The sequence below is a fragment of the Rutidosis leptorrhynchoides genome, chromosome 1 (assembly GCF_046630445.1).
Source record: "Rutidosis leptorrhynchoides isolate AG116_Rl617_1_P2 chromosome 1, CSIRO_AGI_Rlap_v1, whole genome shotgun sequence".
Taxonomy (NCBI): Eukaryota; Viridiplantae; Streptophyta; class Magnoliopsida; order Asterales; family Asteraceae; genus Rutidosis; species Rutidosis leptorrhynchoides.
Window position 1 is genome coordinate 75,865,082 of NC_092333.1, and position 14,169 is coordinate 75,879,250.

Genomic DNA, 14,169 nt, shown 5'->3' on the forward strand with positions numbered 1-14,169 from the left:
GAAGCTATCGTAAAAGAGTGAATGAGAAAATTCAATGTTCGCCTTAACTTTTGACGTAGTCACGATTTATTTCCGGAATTCAAGGAATTAAAGGAAATCTTCGTAATCTATAAGATCTGATTCTCCGGTATTTACGAAATTTTGAGATTTCTTTGATTAAATGCGGTGAATTGCCTCGATTGATGTGTTTGGAAATTTTGCTATAAATTAGCTTCTTCCGTTTCATTATCTTCACCACTTCTATTATTTCTTCTTCAATTCATACTTCCAAAGATTGTGAAAAATGATCCATCCAGCTCTTATCCTGTCTATTTTTCTGACTATCGTTTCATTCATTCTTCTTTTTAATCTACCACTGGAGGAATCTATTTACTTCTACGATTACCTTGGGGTTATAATGTTTTTAATTCTCCCGTTTCTTTACGTTGCAATACGTATTGATATACACGGTTTGTAATTTCCGTGTTGTTATCGGGCTTTATATTTTCCCTTATATATCGGAGCTCTATGATCTTGTTTTTCCTTCCCGACTTCAAGTCAAGCGAGTAATGGTCCAGAATTCGTAGGTATGGAGTTTCAGATGGACCTACTGTTCTAAGCGTAGTACCATGATTTGATTTGGTAAATTACCAGAGTTACTGAAGATAGAACTATCAAGAATATATTTTCTTGATATGTTCAAAGATTAAATAGAATGTAAGAGTCGTGTAACATGGGAAATGATGATTATAAAGTCTATGAATCATCATCTTCCATTAAAATTTAGCATGACTTACTGTAATATAATCACGTTGGCCTGACGTCATTATATTATACTAATCCATGCTTCAATTCCCAACAGTTCTTCAAAAAAAAACATTCATAATTTAAACTCGAAAGTTTACAGAATATAGAAACTAAAGCAGTTTCCTTTATGATGTAATAATAATATCGCAAAGAGATAATTAATTGCAGACAACAATCGTTATGAAGATATCTTCAGAAATATTGAGGATATTTATGATGATATTTTGGAATTTATGAGTTCAAAAATTAATGAAGAAAGATTTTCCGCAAGCTTTTAACATGACTTCGGAGCAAGATATTCTCTAAAGATTTCCTCGGATCCAGAATTACTTGGATTCTTTGAATATAGGGTTTGGTCCTTGCATTTGTCCTTGGTCTCCTTCATGGTTAGCTCAATCCGTTTTTCAGTACCAAATTTTCTTTGAGCTTTTCCAACGTACCATTCTTTATGGTTAAGCTTTTGGTCATTAAGACCATCTACAATTTTGCTGTTTCCTCTGCATTCAATGCAGTCATATTTGAATCTTCGATTATCAATCCGAGATGGTTTCAAGAAATTTTATTTTTAGATGATTAAACGCTGATTGTAATCGTCAACGAATCTAATGGTTGACGAATAGGCGTTGTTGATTTCAAAAGTAATGAATGATAATTTTAGTGGTTTGATGTGATAATTCATCATAGAATATGAATGAATATAATTCATGAGAATCAGAATTGAAGAATGTACAATGTAACATATTTCTCGAGTTTTACCTACCCGTTAAAATATTTTTATCATCAACAGTTTGTACAACAGAATATTTAATTACAATCTTTATGAAAATATGCGTGCATATATATTTTCCTTCAGATATAATTATGAGTTAATATAATGTTAAACTCATTTGATTTACGGTTGAAACGAGAATCAATAATCTCTATAGCTTTAGAGATTACATAATCGTCGCGGAATATTTCTTTATGAATCAATACTTCATCGTTCATTGTTATTGATATACTTCGGTATATGATGTTGATGCTCGTGGATTTCTTGTGAAATTCACAAGGTACGGATAATGTTTTCTAGAAAATTTCGTGTATATCGAAGATGAAAGTGAAAAATCAAACATGTATTTGAAAAATACACTTGATTTATTATGAAATGGAGTTTATTGTGCTAAAGTAGTGATTAATTATTGTTAAGTCGTTAACGAATGATGTACATCATAGCATTTTAGTGATATGAATTAACCAAGTAGTTACATACTAGTTAAGGTTCACACGTAATAGCTTAGTACGAAAAGATTTATTATTCAATCATATATATATAAAGTATACATATATAATTCTTTAGGAAGAATGAGTCAATACATCTTAACTCAATATTAATAATATTCTTCGGTGGTTGTGGTGTTGCTGTTGCTGATACTGGTGGTGCTATCGGTGCTGGTTATGCTGCTGGTGCTGCTGATGCTCTTAGATTCCGCACCATATTCTCCAGAGCCACTACTCGAGCGCGAAGCTCGTTGACTTCTTCTATTATTCCGGGATGATTGGCGGTTCGGACGAGCGGATAAATAAGATCTGAAATTCTAGATATTATATATTCGTGACGGGATATCCTGGAAATGAGGGTAAAAATGGTGTTCTGAACGGGTTCGCCGGTAAGCGCTTCAGGTTCTTCGCCAAGTGGTGAATTCGGTTGGTGGAAGGGATCGCCTTCTTCTTGTCTCCATTGATTAAGTAGACTACGAACCCACCCCCAATCCATCCAGAAAAGATGATGGCTGATAGGTTCGTTCGTTCCGGTTACGCTGTTCATGGAGCTCGAGGAATCAGATGAGAAATCCATATTATGTGTTTGGAATAGGGTTTGATATGATTTGAGTGTTGGATACTGAATGGTATATCCGTCTCCTTGAATATGTGTATATAGCAAAAAGATTTCCGTAAATTTACGGAGGAAATTTAGGAAAAGTATTAGACAAAATCTATTGAGATAGATGTGATAAGATATAATATGATATGATTTGTCTGTACTCCAATAATGGCAGTATGACGTGTCGAGATCATAAAATGATAAATATGTAATCTAATAATCTTTTAATTAAAGACTTTCAAATTGTATACTGTGATAACCTAATGACATTTTCTGGTTCGCAAACCGATGCATAAAGGCATAAAGCATATAGGTACGTGATATATAACAGGGAGTTATATACGTTTGAGTATAAATAGTAACAGTTATAGGAGTTTCAAAAATCATGGATAATATTTCATGTAATACTATGTAATACACAACCCATGATAGATGACTTAGGAATGTCAAAAATTTCAGAAATTGTAGTGTCGTATTTAAATGCGGTGGCTTAATTGGATAATACTCAGGAAAGTGAGCAGAGTTCTTAGATTAACTCGGCATTCTAAGATAAGTAAAGTTTCTAAAGTATAGTGTAGCATTTAACAGTTAAAGGCAACAATTAAAGGCACTATGGTCAAGGAAAGTTGTAGTCCTACATTGCTAAGGTACCTAATTGTATAAGGCACACATAAAATGCAATCCTGGTTCTCTACAACAACTCTGCTCTGATACCAATCTGTGACGCCCCCATGTGGGGCCTGGAAGAAACGTCACTAATTATATCAAATTCACAGTTGTACAAATGAGAACGACTCTACATGAGACGTTTTGTTGAGTTTTGCAGCGGAAGATAGATATGTCTTTAATTGATATGATATGTAATGAAGACTTCAAGCATAGCAAGCAATCATCATCAAAGCAGTAGATATACAGCGGAAGCAATATTCAAGTACCTGAGAATAAACATGCTTAAAGTGTCAACACAAAGGTTGAGTGAGTTCATAGGTTTGTCATAAATAATGATTTCAATAATAGTGTTAGACCACAAGATTTAGTTTGTAAAGTTGATCTCCCGCAGGATCAAAAAGTAGATCACGCAGATCCAATAGTAGTGCTGATTCGTGATATTTTAGACTAAACGTTTGTTTTGTTGCCCCGATGATAAGTTGGCAGTACCTTATCACCATGTTTAAATCATTATTAAGTAATACAAAGACATCACGGTCAAATGTATCGGGGACGTTACTCCCGATAGACCTATCCCCAATAATTAAGTTTGCCTTATCCTGAAAGCAATTAAAAAATATCACTGTGGGGTCTTAGTAGCATAAGCTAGTCATAGCACAGTTTTAAGTTCGTACTTGTGTCTAACATGTAAAACAGTTATAATAGTTGCGCATGTTTTCTCAGCCCAAAAATATAGATAAAAAGGGAGCTATGAAAACTCACGATACGAAATGATAGTTTGTATGATATGCGTATGATAGCACTGAACAAGTACAGAGTTGTCCTCGGATTCACGAACCTATATCAAGTATATATATTAACACATATACTCGTAATCGAAGAAGTTTATTTATATAAATTTATTAGTTATGTTGTTTTTATATTAATAACATGTAAGTTTCTTATATTTATTTTATATATTCTAAATATATTAAAAATATATATATTTTATTATGTTATGTGTAAATGTATCTATATATGTATATATCATTTGTTTGTTAAAATAGTATTTATAATAATACTAAAACAGTATTAGTAATAATAATAATAATGATAATATAAATATCAATAATAATGATAATAATATTAATGGTTCTATTGTTGATAGTTAAAATGATAGTTCTAATAATAAAGGTAATCTTATTATATGTGAGAATTTTAATACAAATGATAATTTTAAATAAATGGATAGATTTAAAAATAATGATACCTTTAGTATTACTTATGTTAATAATAATACCAATAATAATAATAACTGTAAAAATAACCATTTCACTATTGATGATAATAATTTTAATAATAGTTTATTAATAATAATAATACTTACAATAAAAATGATAGTGTTAATAATAATACTTATACCAATATTATTAATAATAATGATAATACTAAATAATAATACTTACTATAATCATAATAATAATCATAATAATATGTGTTAAATAATAACAATGGTAATTATAATACTAGTTATATTAACAATAACTAATAATAACAATAATAATAATAATTAATATTAATAATAATAATAATAATAAGAAGAATGAAAACTACCTTTGGAAGCTTTCTTAAAAAAATGCTCAAGACGGGACTCGAACCCTTGACCTCTCGCTCACCCATCAAACACCCAACCATCCATCTGCCTTGTGTTTTTCTGATTTATATTACTCCTAAATCTATATATCCCATCTCTAACTATCTCTCTGTATCACCTTCTTCTTCACTAAAATCACACGAACCCAAAACTAAATCAAAATCATAACAGCTAATTTAAAGTCTGAATTAAATTGTGATATCGAAACAGAATTATTTTGTTGTGATTAATTAGATTAACAGAAAATAAAAAAAAAAAAAAATAGAACAGCAGCAGCTGTTTTCGCGAAAGAAAAAAAAAATGATAAACTCATAATTCGATTTCGAACTTAGGCTGTGTTTGAGACCCTGGTTCCTTCATGAAATGTGTAGAAAAACGTTCATAGAAACTTCTGAGATCGTTAATTATAACAAAAACATCATCTAAACCTTCAATTCGATCTTAGAACAAGGTTGGACTTTTATAAATCGAAACTTTAACTTCGAAATTAGGACTTGATATCACGAATTGGAAAGTGAAACTTTGCAGATAGTTTGAGTAAAGTATTTTTAACATAACTGCATTTACAGATTTTGCTATTTCATTCGAATTCAATCTTAAAAAAAATTGGAACAGGTCCGACGGGAATAAAAGAGAAAAAAAAAAAAATATACATTTCCCCCAAGTTTGATTTCAGCCGATGGATGTTATAGCATTATTGTGGTTGATAACTACAAAATCAAAACCAGTAGAGGAATAGAAAAATATATCGCGATTTGTATAGATTAATAAAAATGGCGAGAAAAAAATGAAATAAAATAAATAGGAGCAGATACGTAAAGGCAGGGAGAAAAAAAAATGGAAGCAGTTTCCCCTTTTTTTGACTTTTCAATCTATTTCTAATTTTAATTAATTATTAATAGGTATAGATATACTAATAATAAAAATACTATTAATAATAATAATACTTGTAATATTATAAAGATACAAATAATAATATAAATGTTAATAATAATTATTAGTAATAATGTTAAACATAATAATATTAATGAAAATATTATTAAGTTGTTTTGTAATGATAATAATAATTATTATTGAATTTTTAATAATTCTAGTAATAATAATATTAATAATAATAATGATATTTCATTATTTTGATATTAATGTTAAGTATTAATACTAATAATAATATTATTGATAATATATTAGTAATTATATTAATGATAATGATAATTATTAATAATAATTATTATAATACTGATGATAATAATGATTGTAAATAATGTATATACACACACATATATATTTACATATTGTTTTATAGTCGTAGGTTCGTGAATTGTCAGAACTTTGTCGAGGTTAGATGAAATCACGAAAAGATTTTGTTTAAATTAACTCGGAAATTTTCGGGTTGTCACAATGTGTCATTCTACCTTTTCTTACATCAAATAACGTCCCGGTGGACGCTAAGAATGGTCGACCTAAAATGAGAGGAATGTTTGAGTCCTCTTCTATGTCAATGACAATAAATTCGACTAAAAAGGTTAAATTACCCACTTGAACGGGTAGGTTGTCAGCAATTCCAACTGGGTGTTTAATAGTTTGATCAAAGAGTCGAACACTCATTTCCGTTGGACTTAACTCACCTACTCCTAATCTTTTATATAATGAAAGAGGCATAACACTCACACTTGCACCTAAATCCGCTAGTGCATCATACATGACACAATCACTAAGTAGACAAGGAATGATAAATTCACCTGAATCACCCAACCTGGGTGGAGGTTTCGGTGGAACTGTCTTCACTGGGTTTACTTTTACAGATTTTGTTTCTTGTACTTTCTTATTCTTCTTCTTCTTTCCAGAGGTTTCACAAACTTTATTACCTATTACTTGCTCATACTCAACTCCTTTTCTTGGAAATGGGATGGGTGGTCTGTATGGTGTCACCACTGGCTTTACATACTCGGGTGGTGGTGGTTTTGTAACTTCTTCATTGTTACTCACATCAAAAACCTTCCCATCTTCTGATGCTGGTTTTTCAGAATTCGTTGAAACCATATTAACATTCTCATTTCGAGGATTTACTTCAGTATTACTCGGTAGCTTTCCTTGTTCCCTCTCACTCATCATGCTAGCAAGAGTACCTACGTGTTTTTCTAGATTCAAAATGGAAGCTTGTTGAGTTCTTAATGATTGATCAAACCTCTCATTTGTTTGGGTTTGAGATGTAATAAATTGTGTTTGAGATTCCATTAGCTTTTCCATCATTTCTTCCAGATTTGGCTTTTTCTCTTCAGTTTGTTGTGGTGGTTTATACAAGCTAGGTCTTTGTTGATTGAAAGTGTTGTTTTGAGTCGGTTGGTTATTCGGACCTTGTTGGTTGTACGAGTTGTTGTTGGGTCCATTTGGATTGTAAAGAATGTTTTGATTTCGATTGAAGTTTGGCCTTGGCGGTTGATAATTATTCTAATAATTATTTCCCAGCCTTTGTTTCATGTAGGAAACATTCTCTCGTTGTTCCATTGTTTGCTCGATGTGACAATCTTTCGTTAAGTGTGGTCCACCGCATTGCTCACAACTGATTCGTATTGCGTGAATATCTTTATTCATCTTTTCCATTCGTCTTTCGAAAGCATCTATTTTTACAGAAACGGAATCAAAGTCATGGCTAGAATCGGCTCTAGCCGCTTTAGATGATCTAACAATGTCTTTTTCTTGGTGCCACTCATGTGAGTGGGAAGCAGTGTTATCAATGATTTTGTAAGCTTCAGTTGTTGTTTTCTTCATAATGGAACCACCAGCTGCTATGTCGATGTCTTTTCATGTAGCAATGTCGATACCTTGGTAGAATATTTGTACTATTTGATAAGTGTCTAAACCGTGCTGAGGACATCCTCTCAACAACTTTCCAAATCTTGTCCATGCCTCATATAATGTTTCATTTGGCTTTTGTGTGAACGTAACAATTTCTCCTTGAAGTCTTACGGCTTTAGATGCCGGAAAGAATTGTTTAAGAAATTTTTCAACTAACACATCCCATGTATCAATCGCCCCTTCAGGTAACGATTCTAACCAATCTTTGGCTTCTCCCTTTAAAGTCCAGGGAAATAACATGAGATAGATTTGTTCATCCTCTACTTCTCTGATTTTGAATAGAGTACAGATCCTATTAAAGGTACGAAGATGTTCATTTGGATCTTCTTTTGTCGTACCACTATATTGGCATTGATTAGTTACCATGTGTAGAATTTGTCCTTTGATTTCATAATCTGGCGCATTAATGTCTGGCTTAATAATGGCGTGTCCTTGGCCCGTACGTGTGGCCCTCATTCGATCTTCCATACTTAGAGGTTCCGTTACTTCCATAATTGAATTTGTTGAATCTGAATCACTAGAAGATTCTGATTTAATGGTTTCTTCCTCGACAATCTCTGGATGAGTAATTTGTGGTTCAGGAGGAATGATTAGTGGTTCAGGATCTCTGAATTGTCCCTGAATATCCTTTGGATTCTCAATTGTGAGGTTGGGTTCAAAAAAATGAATTATCGAAAATTTGAATTGGAGTACTTGATAATGCTAAAAACGAACATATATTTCATAGCATTATTCCTCAAGAAAGACAAGCTTTTAGTTGCAATTGTCCTATTTACAAGCGATATTCGTTTAAATAATAAAAGGTGAAGATAAAAGATAGATTCGACGAATTGAAGACGCAAACGACCAAAAAGCTCAAAAGTACAAAATACAATCAAAGAGGTTCCAATTATTGATGAGAAACGTCTCAAAATTACAAAAGTACAAGATTCAAAACGCAAAGTACAAGATATTAAATTGTACGCATGGACGTTCGAAAATCCGGAACCGGGACCTGAGCCAACTCTCAACGCTCGACGCAACGGACTAAAAATTACAAGTCAACTATGCATATAAATATAATATAATATTTAAATAATTCTTATAATTATTTATATATTATATAATATATTATAAACCGTCGGCAAGCTAGGAGCCAAACCTTTGTGAGCTGGATTTACGAACTCCGCGAGTTGCGGAGTTTGAAGAAGAGAAGTGCCGCGACTCGCGGAGCCCCCAATTATGAAACTGCCTATAAAAGCTCGCGCATTCTGATCGTAAAAAATATCCAAAAACCCATCCATCTCTCTATATATATACGTAAATATTTATATTTTAATTTTAATTTTAATTTTAAATCCTAATAATAAGGGTATGTTAGCGAATGTTGTAAGGGTGTAAGTCGAAATTCTGTCCATGTAACGCTACGCTATTTTTAATCATTGTAAGTTATGTTCAACCTTTTTAATTTAATGTCTCGTAGCTAAGTTATTATTATGCTTATTTAATCCGAAGTAATCATGATGTTGGGCTAATTAATAAAATTGGGTAATTGGACTTTGTACCATAATTGGGGTTTGGACAAAAGAACGACACTTGTGGAAATTAGACTATGGGCTATTAATGGGCTTTATATTTGTTTAACTAAATGATAGTTTGTTAATTTTAATATAAAGATTTACAATTGGACGTCCCTATAAATAACCATATACACTCAATCGGACACGATGGGCGGGGTATTTATATGTACGAATAATCGTTCATTTAACCGGACACGGGAATGGATTAATAGTCTATGAAATTATTAAAACAGGGGTGAAATTATGTACAAGGACACTTGGCATAATTGATAACAAAGTATTAAAACCTTGGGTTACACACAGTCGATATCCTGGTGTAATTATTAAACAAAGTATTAAAACCTTGTTACAGTTTAAGTCCCCAATTAGTTGGAATATTTGACTTCGGGTATAAGGATAATTTGACGAGGATACTCGCACTTTATATTTATGACTGATGGACTGTTATGGACAAAAACCAGACGGACATATTGAATAATCCAGGACAAAGGACAATTAACCCATGGGCATAAAACTAAAAATCAACACGTCAAACATCATGATTACGGAAGTTTAAATAAGCATAATTCTTTTATTTCATATTTAATTTTCTTTATTTTATATTTAATTACACTTCTAATTATCACACTTTTATTTATTGTCATTGTATTTAATTGCACTTTTAATTAAACGTACTTTTTAATTATCGCAATTTTATTTTATCGCACTTTTATTTATCGCAATTTCATTATCGTTATTTACTTTACGCTTTAAATTAAGTCTTTTATTTATTTAATATTTTACATTAGGTTTTAACTGTGACTAAAGTTTTAAAATCGACAAACCGGTCATTAAACGGTAAAAACCCCCCTTTTATAATAATAATATTACTTATACGTATATTTGTATTTTTATAAATTAAACTAATATAGCGTTAAGCTTTGTTTAAAGATTTTTCCCTGTGGAACGAACCGGACTTACTAAAAACTACACTACTGTACGATTAGGTACACTGCCTATAAGTGTTGTAGCAAGGTTTAAGTATATCCATTCTATAAATAAATAAATATCTTGTGTAAAATTGTATCATATTTAATAGTATTTTCTTATAAAATTTAATAGTATTTTATACCCCTTAGCTTCGACATCAAGTATTTTTGGCGCCGCTGCCGGGGAACCAAAATCTAGCTTAAAAGCCGGAAGCGCAACGCTATAAAAAAAAGAGATTTTTATTTTTAAGTTTACTTTTATAAAAAATACGTTTTTGTAAAAATACGTTTTAAATATTCGAAAATATAAAAAGAAAACAAAAATATAAATATTTTTAAGAGTTTGTTAAATATTTAAGTTTTATAAAGTTTCTTTATTTTTATTTTATAAAAATATAAATTTTATTTAAATATTTTGTGTTTATTTAAAACATAAAAATAAAAAACTGAAAAAAAAATATATATATATAAATCTATTTTTAAGATTTTTATAAAATTATAAAGTATTTCTATTTTTATTTTAGTTTTTTAAAAAACATAAGTTTTTATTTAATTTATATAAATATTTTATTTAATTATTAAAACAGAAAAAAAAAAAAAAAAAAAAACTGACCTGTCGAATTTGACCTGCACCTCTTTTGGACCTGCAACCTCCGCGACTTGCGGAGAAATTGAACTGGTTCAAACGCGACTAGCAGAGTCGTCTGACACGGGCCACACTGAAACCCTAACTGCATTAATTACGGAGTTTTAATTATTATTATTAATTAATTAGTATTTAGGGTTAATTAATTTATTATTTAGTTTAAGTTTTAGTTAATTTAAGTTATTATTTTGTTTAATTAGTTTAATTAGTTTAATTAAATTGTAAAATTAATAGTTTTATAAAATAAATATTATAAAAATAATATTTTTATAAAAATTGTACATTTTTACAACTTTTAGTGTATTTTTATATTTTGTACCTTTTTAATTGTTTTAGCGTAATTTTTTGTATTTTTCGCTCATATTTAGTTTTAATCCATAGTTTTTGCCATAGTTATTTTTATTTCTAGAATTTTAGGCTTTGCCGTAAAATCCCTTAAGTGCTTTTTCTTTAGACTAAGATCTAGGTGCTCTAGAATTTTGCGACGCCTTTTTAAGTTTTAGTACCTTGTTAAGATATTGTCATTTGGGATATAGTTTTTCTTGTAAGCTTTAATATTTTTAGACGCAACTTTTATTTTTTTTTAGTTTTTAGTTCCTTTTTAAGTTTTGACGCACTACTTTCTTATTTTTATTTTTCGACGCCTTTTATTTTTCAACCCTTTTCTTTTTCGACCTTTTTCGACGCGCTCTTTTTCTTTCTTATTTCTCGCCATTCTAGTTTTAGGACATAGATTTTTATTGTACTTCTTCTCTATATTTCTTTAAATTACGAAAATTTATTTTAAGTGGTTAAATTGATAGACATCAAAATTTTCTGGTTCGTAGTAATAGTTGGATTTGTACGTGGTCCGGGTTATTGGAGCCAAACAGTACTCAATTATATTGAGACCAAACGAATCCTGCCCCTCTGCTGCATCTTTTGGCTATTCGAAACGTGAGCAAAATCAGAAAAGTCTATTAATTAGATAACTTATATAATTTTTCTTTCCTTTTAAAAACTAATAGGATATTCAGTAAATGCACCGAGCAAGACGTTCACCACCTTTTGTACGTTCACCACCTGTAACTCGATCAAGACATCTAGCTAATATTACCGCCGTTGATTTTTCTTTAGAATCGTCATCCAGTCAACCAAGTACTCCAATTCAAATTTCCGATAATCCATTTTTTGAACCCGACCTCACAATTGAAAATTCGGAGAATATTCAGGGATGATTCATAGATCCTGAACCATTAATTTTTCCTCCAGAACCACCAATTATTCAAACAGAGATTGTTGAGGAACGAACCATTAAATCAGAATCCTCTAGTGATTCAGATTCAACAAATTCAATTATGGAAAATCTGGAACCTCTAAGTATGGAAGACCGAATGCGAGCTAAACGCACTGGCCAAGGTCACGCAATTACTCATCCAGACATTAATGCGCCAGGTTATGAAATCAAAGGACAAATTCTACACTTGGTGACTAATCAATGCCAATTTAGTGGTGCGCCGAAGGAAGATCCAAATGAACATCTTCGTACCTTTAATAGGATCTGCACACTATTTAAAATCCGAGAAGTTGAGGATGAACAGATATATCTCATGTTATTTCCCTGGACTTTAAAGGGAGAAGCCAAAGATTGGTTGGAATCGTTACCTGAAGGGGCGATTGATACATGGGACGTTTTAGTTGAAAATTTTCTTAAACAATTCTTTCCGGCATCTAAAGCCGTAAGACTTCAAGGAGAAATTGTTACGTTCACCCAGAAACCGAATGAAACTCTATATGAAGCGTGGACAAGATTTGGAAAGTTATTAAGCGGATGTCCGCAACATGGTTTAGACACCTGTCAAATAGTACAAATATTCTACCAAGGATGCGACATCACTACAAGGAAAGACATCGATATAGCAGCTGGTGGTTCTATTATGAAGAAAACCGAAACTGATGCTTACAAAATTATTGATAACACTGCTTCCCACTCACATGAGTAGCACCAAGAAAAAGATATCGTTAGATCATCTAAAGCAGCTAGAACCGATTCTAGCCATGACTTAGATTCCATTTCAGCAAAGATAGATGCTGTCGAGAGATGAATGGAAAAGATGACTAAGGATATACACTCAATACGAATTAGTTGTGAGCAGTGTGGAGGACCACATTTGACAAAAGATTGTCTCAGTATTGAGCTAACAATGGAACAAAGAGAGAATATTTCATACATAAACCAAAGGCCTGGAAATAATTATCAGAATAATTATCAACCTCCAAGACCAATTTACAATCAAAACCAGAATTATAACCAAAATATTCCATACAACAACCAACAAGGTCCTAGCAATCAACAAGTATCCAATAATACTTACAATCAGCAAAGACCTAATTTTCAAAACAAACCACCACAAACAGATGATAAAAAGCCAAATTTAGAAGATATGATGACGAAGCTAGTTGAATCTCAAACGCAGTTTTTCACATCTCAAAAACAAACTAATGAACAAAATGCTCAAGCATTTAGAAATCAACAAGCTTCTATTCAAAATTTGGAACAAGAAGTAAGTAACCTAGCAAGGTTAATAGGTGAAAGAAAACCGGGAAGTCTACCTAGTGATACAAATGCTAACCCCCGGAATAAAACAGCTAAAGCCATTACTACAAGAAGTGGCACAACACTTAAATCACCTGAAATACCTGTAACTTCTGATGAAGCTATTCCTACTCCACAAGAACCACAACCTGAACAAGATAAAGAAAAAGAACCGATAGTTGAAAAGGTTAATGAAGATAACACAGTTAAAGCTAAACCTTATGTTAAACCATACCAACCACCACTTCCTTACCCGAGTAAAATGAAGAAAGAGAAACTTGAAGCCGAGCAATCCAAATTTTTGGATATGTTTAAACAGATAAATGTAAATCTTCCTTTCATTGATGTGATTTCAGGAATGCCTAGATATGCTAAATTTCTGAAAGATCTGATCACAAATAGAAAAAAAATGGAAGAACTCTCGGCTGTTACTATGAATGCTAATTGTTCAGCAGTGCTGTTGAATAAGATACTAGAAAAACTATCTGATCCAGGAAGTTTCACAATTCCATGTTTTTTGGGTAGTCTTAGTTCAATAGAAGCATTGGCAGACTTAGGTGCTAGTATAAATTTAATGCCATATTCACTATACACTAAACTAGACCTTGGAGAATTG

General features: G+C 31.5%; 1 non-coding gene across 1 annotated transcript; it reads left to right on the forward strand.

Annotated features, from left to right (window-relative positions):
• The first annotated feature begins 7,806 nt into the window (after window positions 1-7,806).
• On the forward strand, window positions 7,807-7,913 carry LOC139887000 (small nucleolar RNA R71). Its single transcript, XR_011772855.1, has one exon. It is a non-coding gene; the product is annotated as a small nucleolar RNA R71 (small nucleolar RNA).
• Window positions 7,914-14,169: the final 6,256 nt, after the last annotated feature.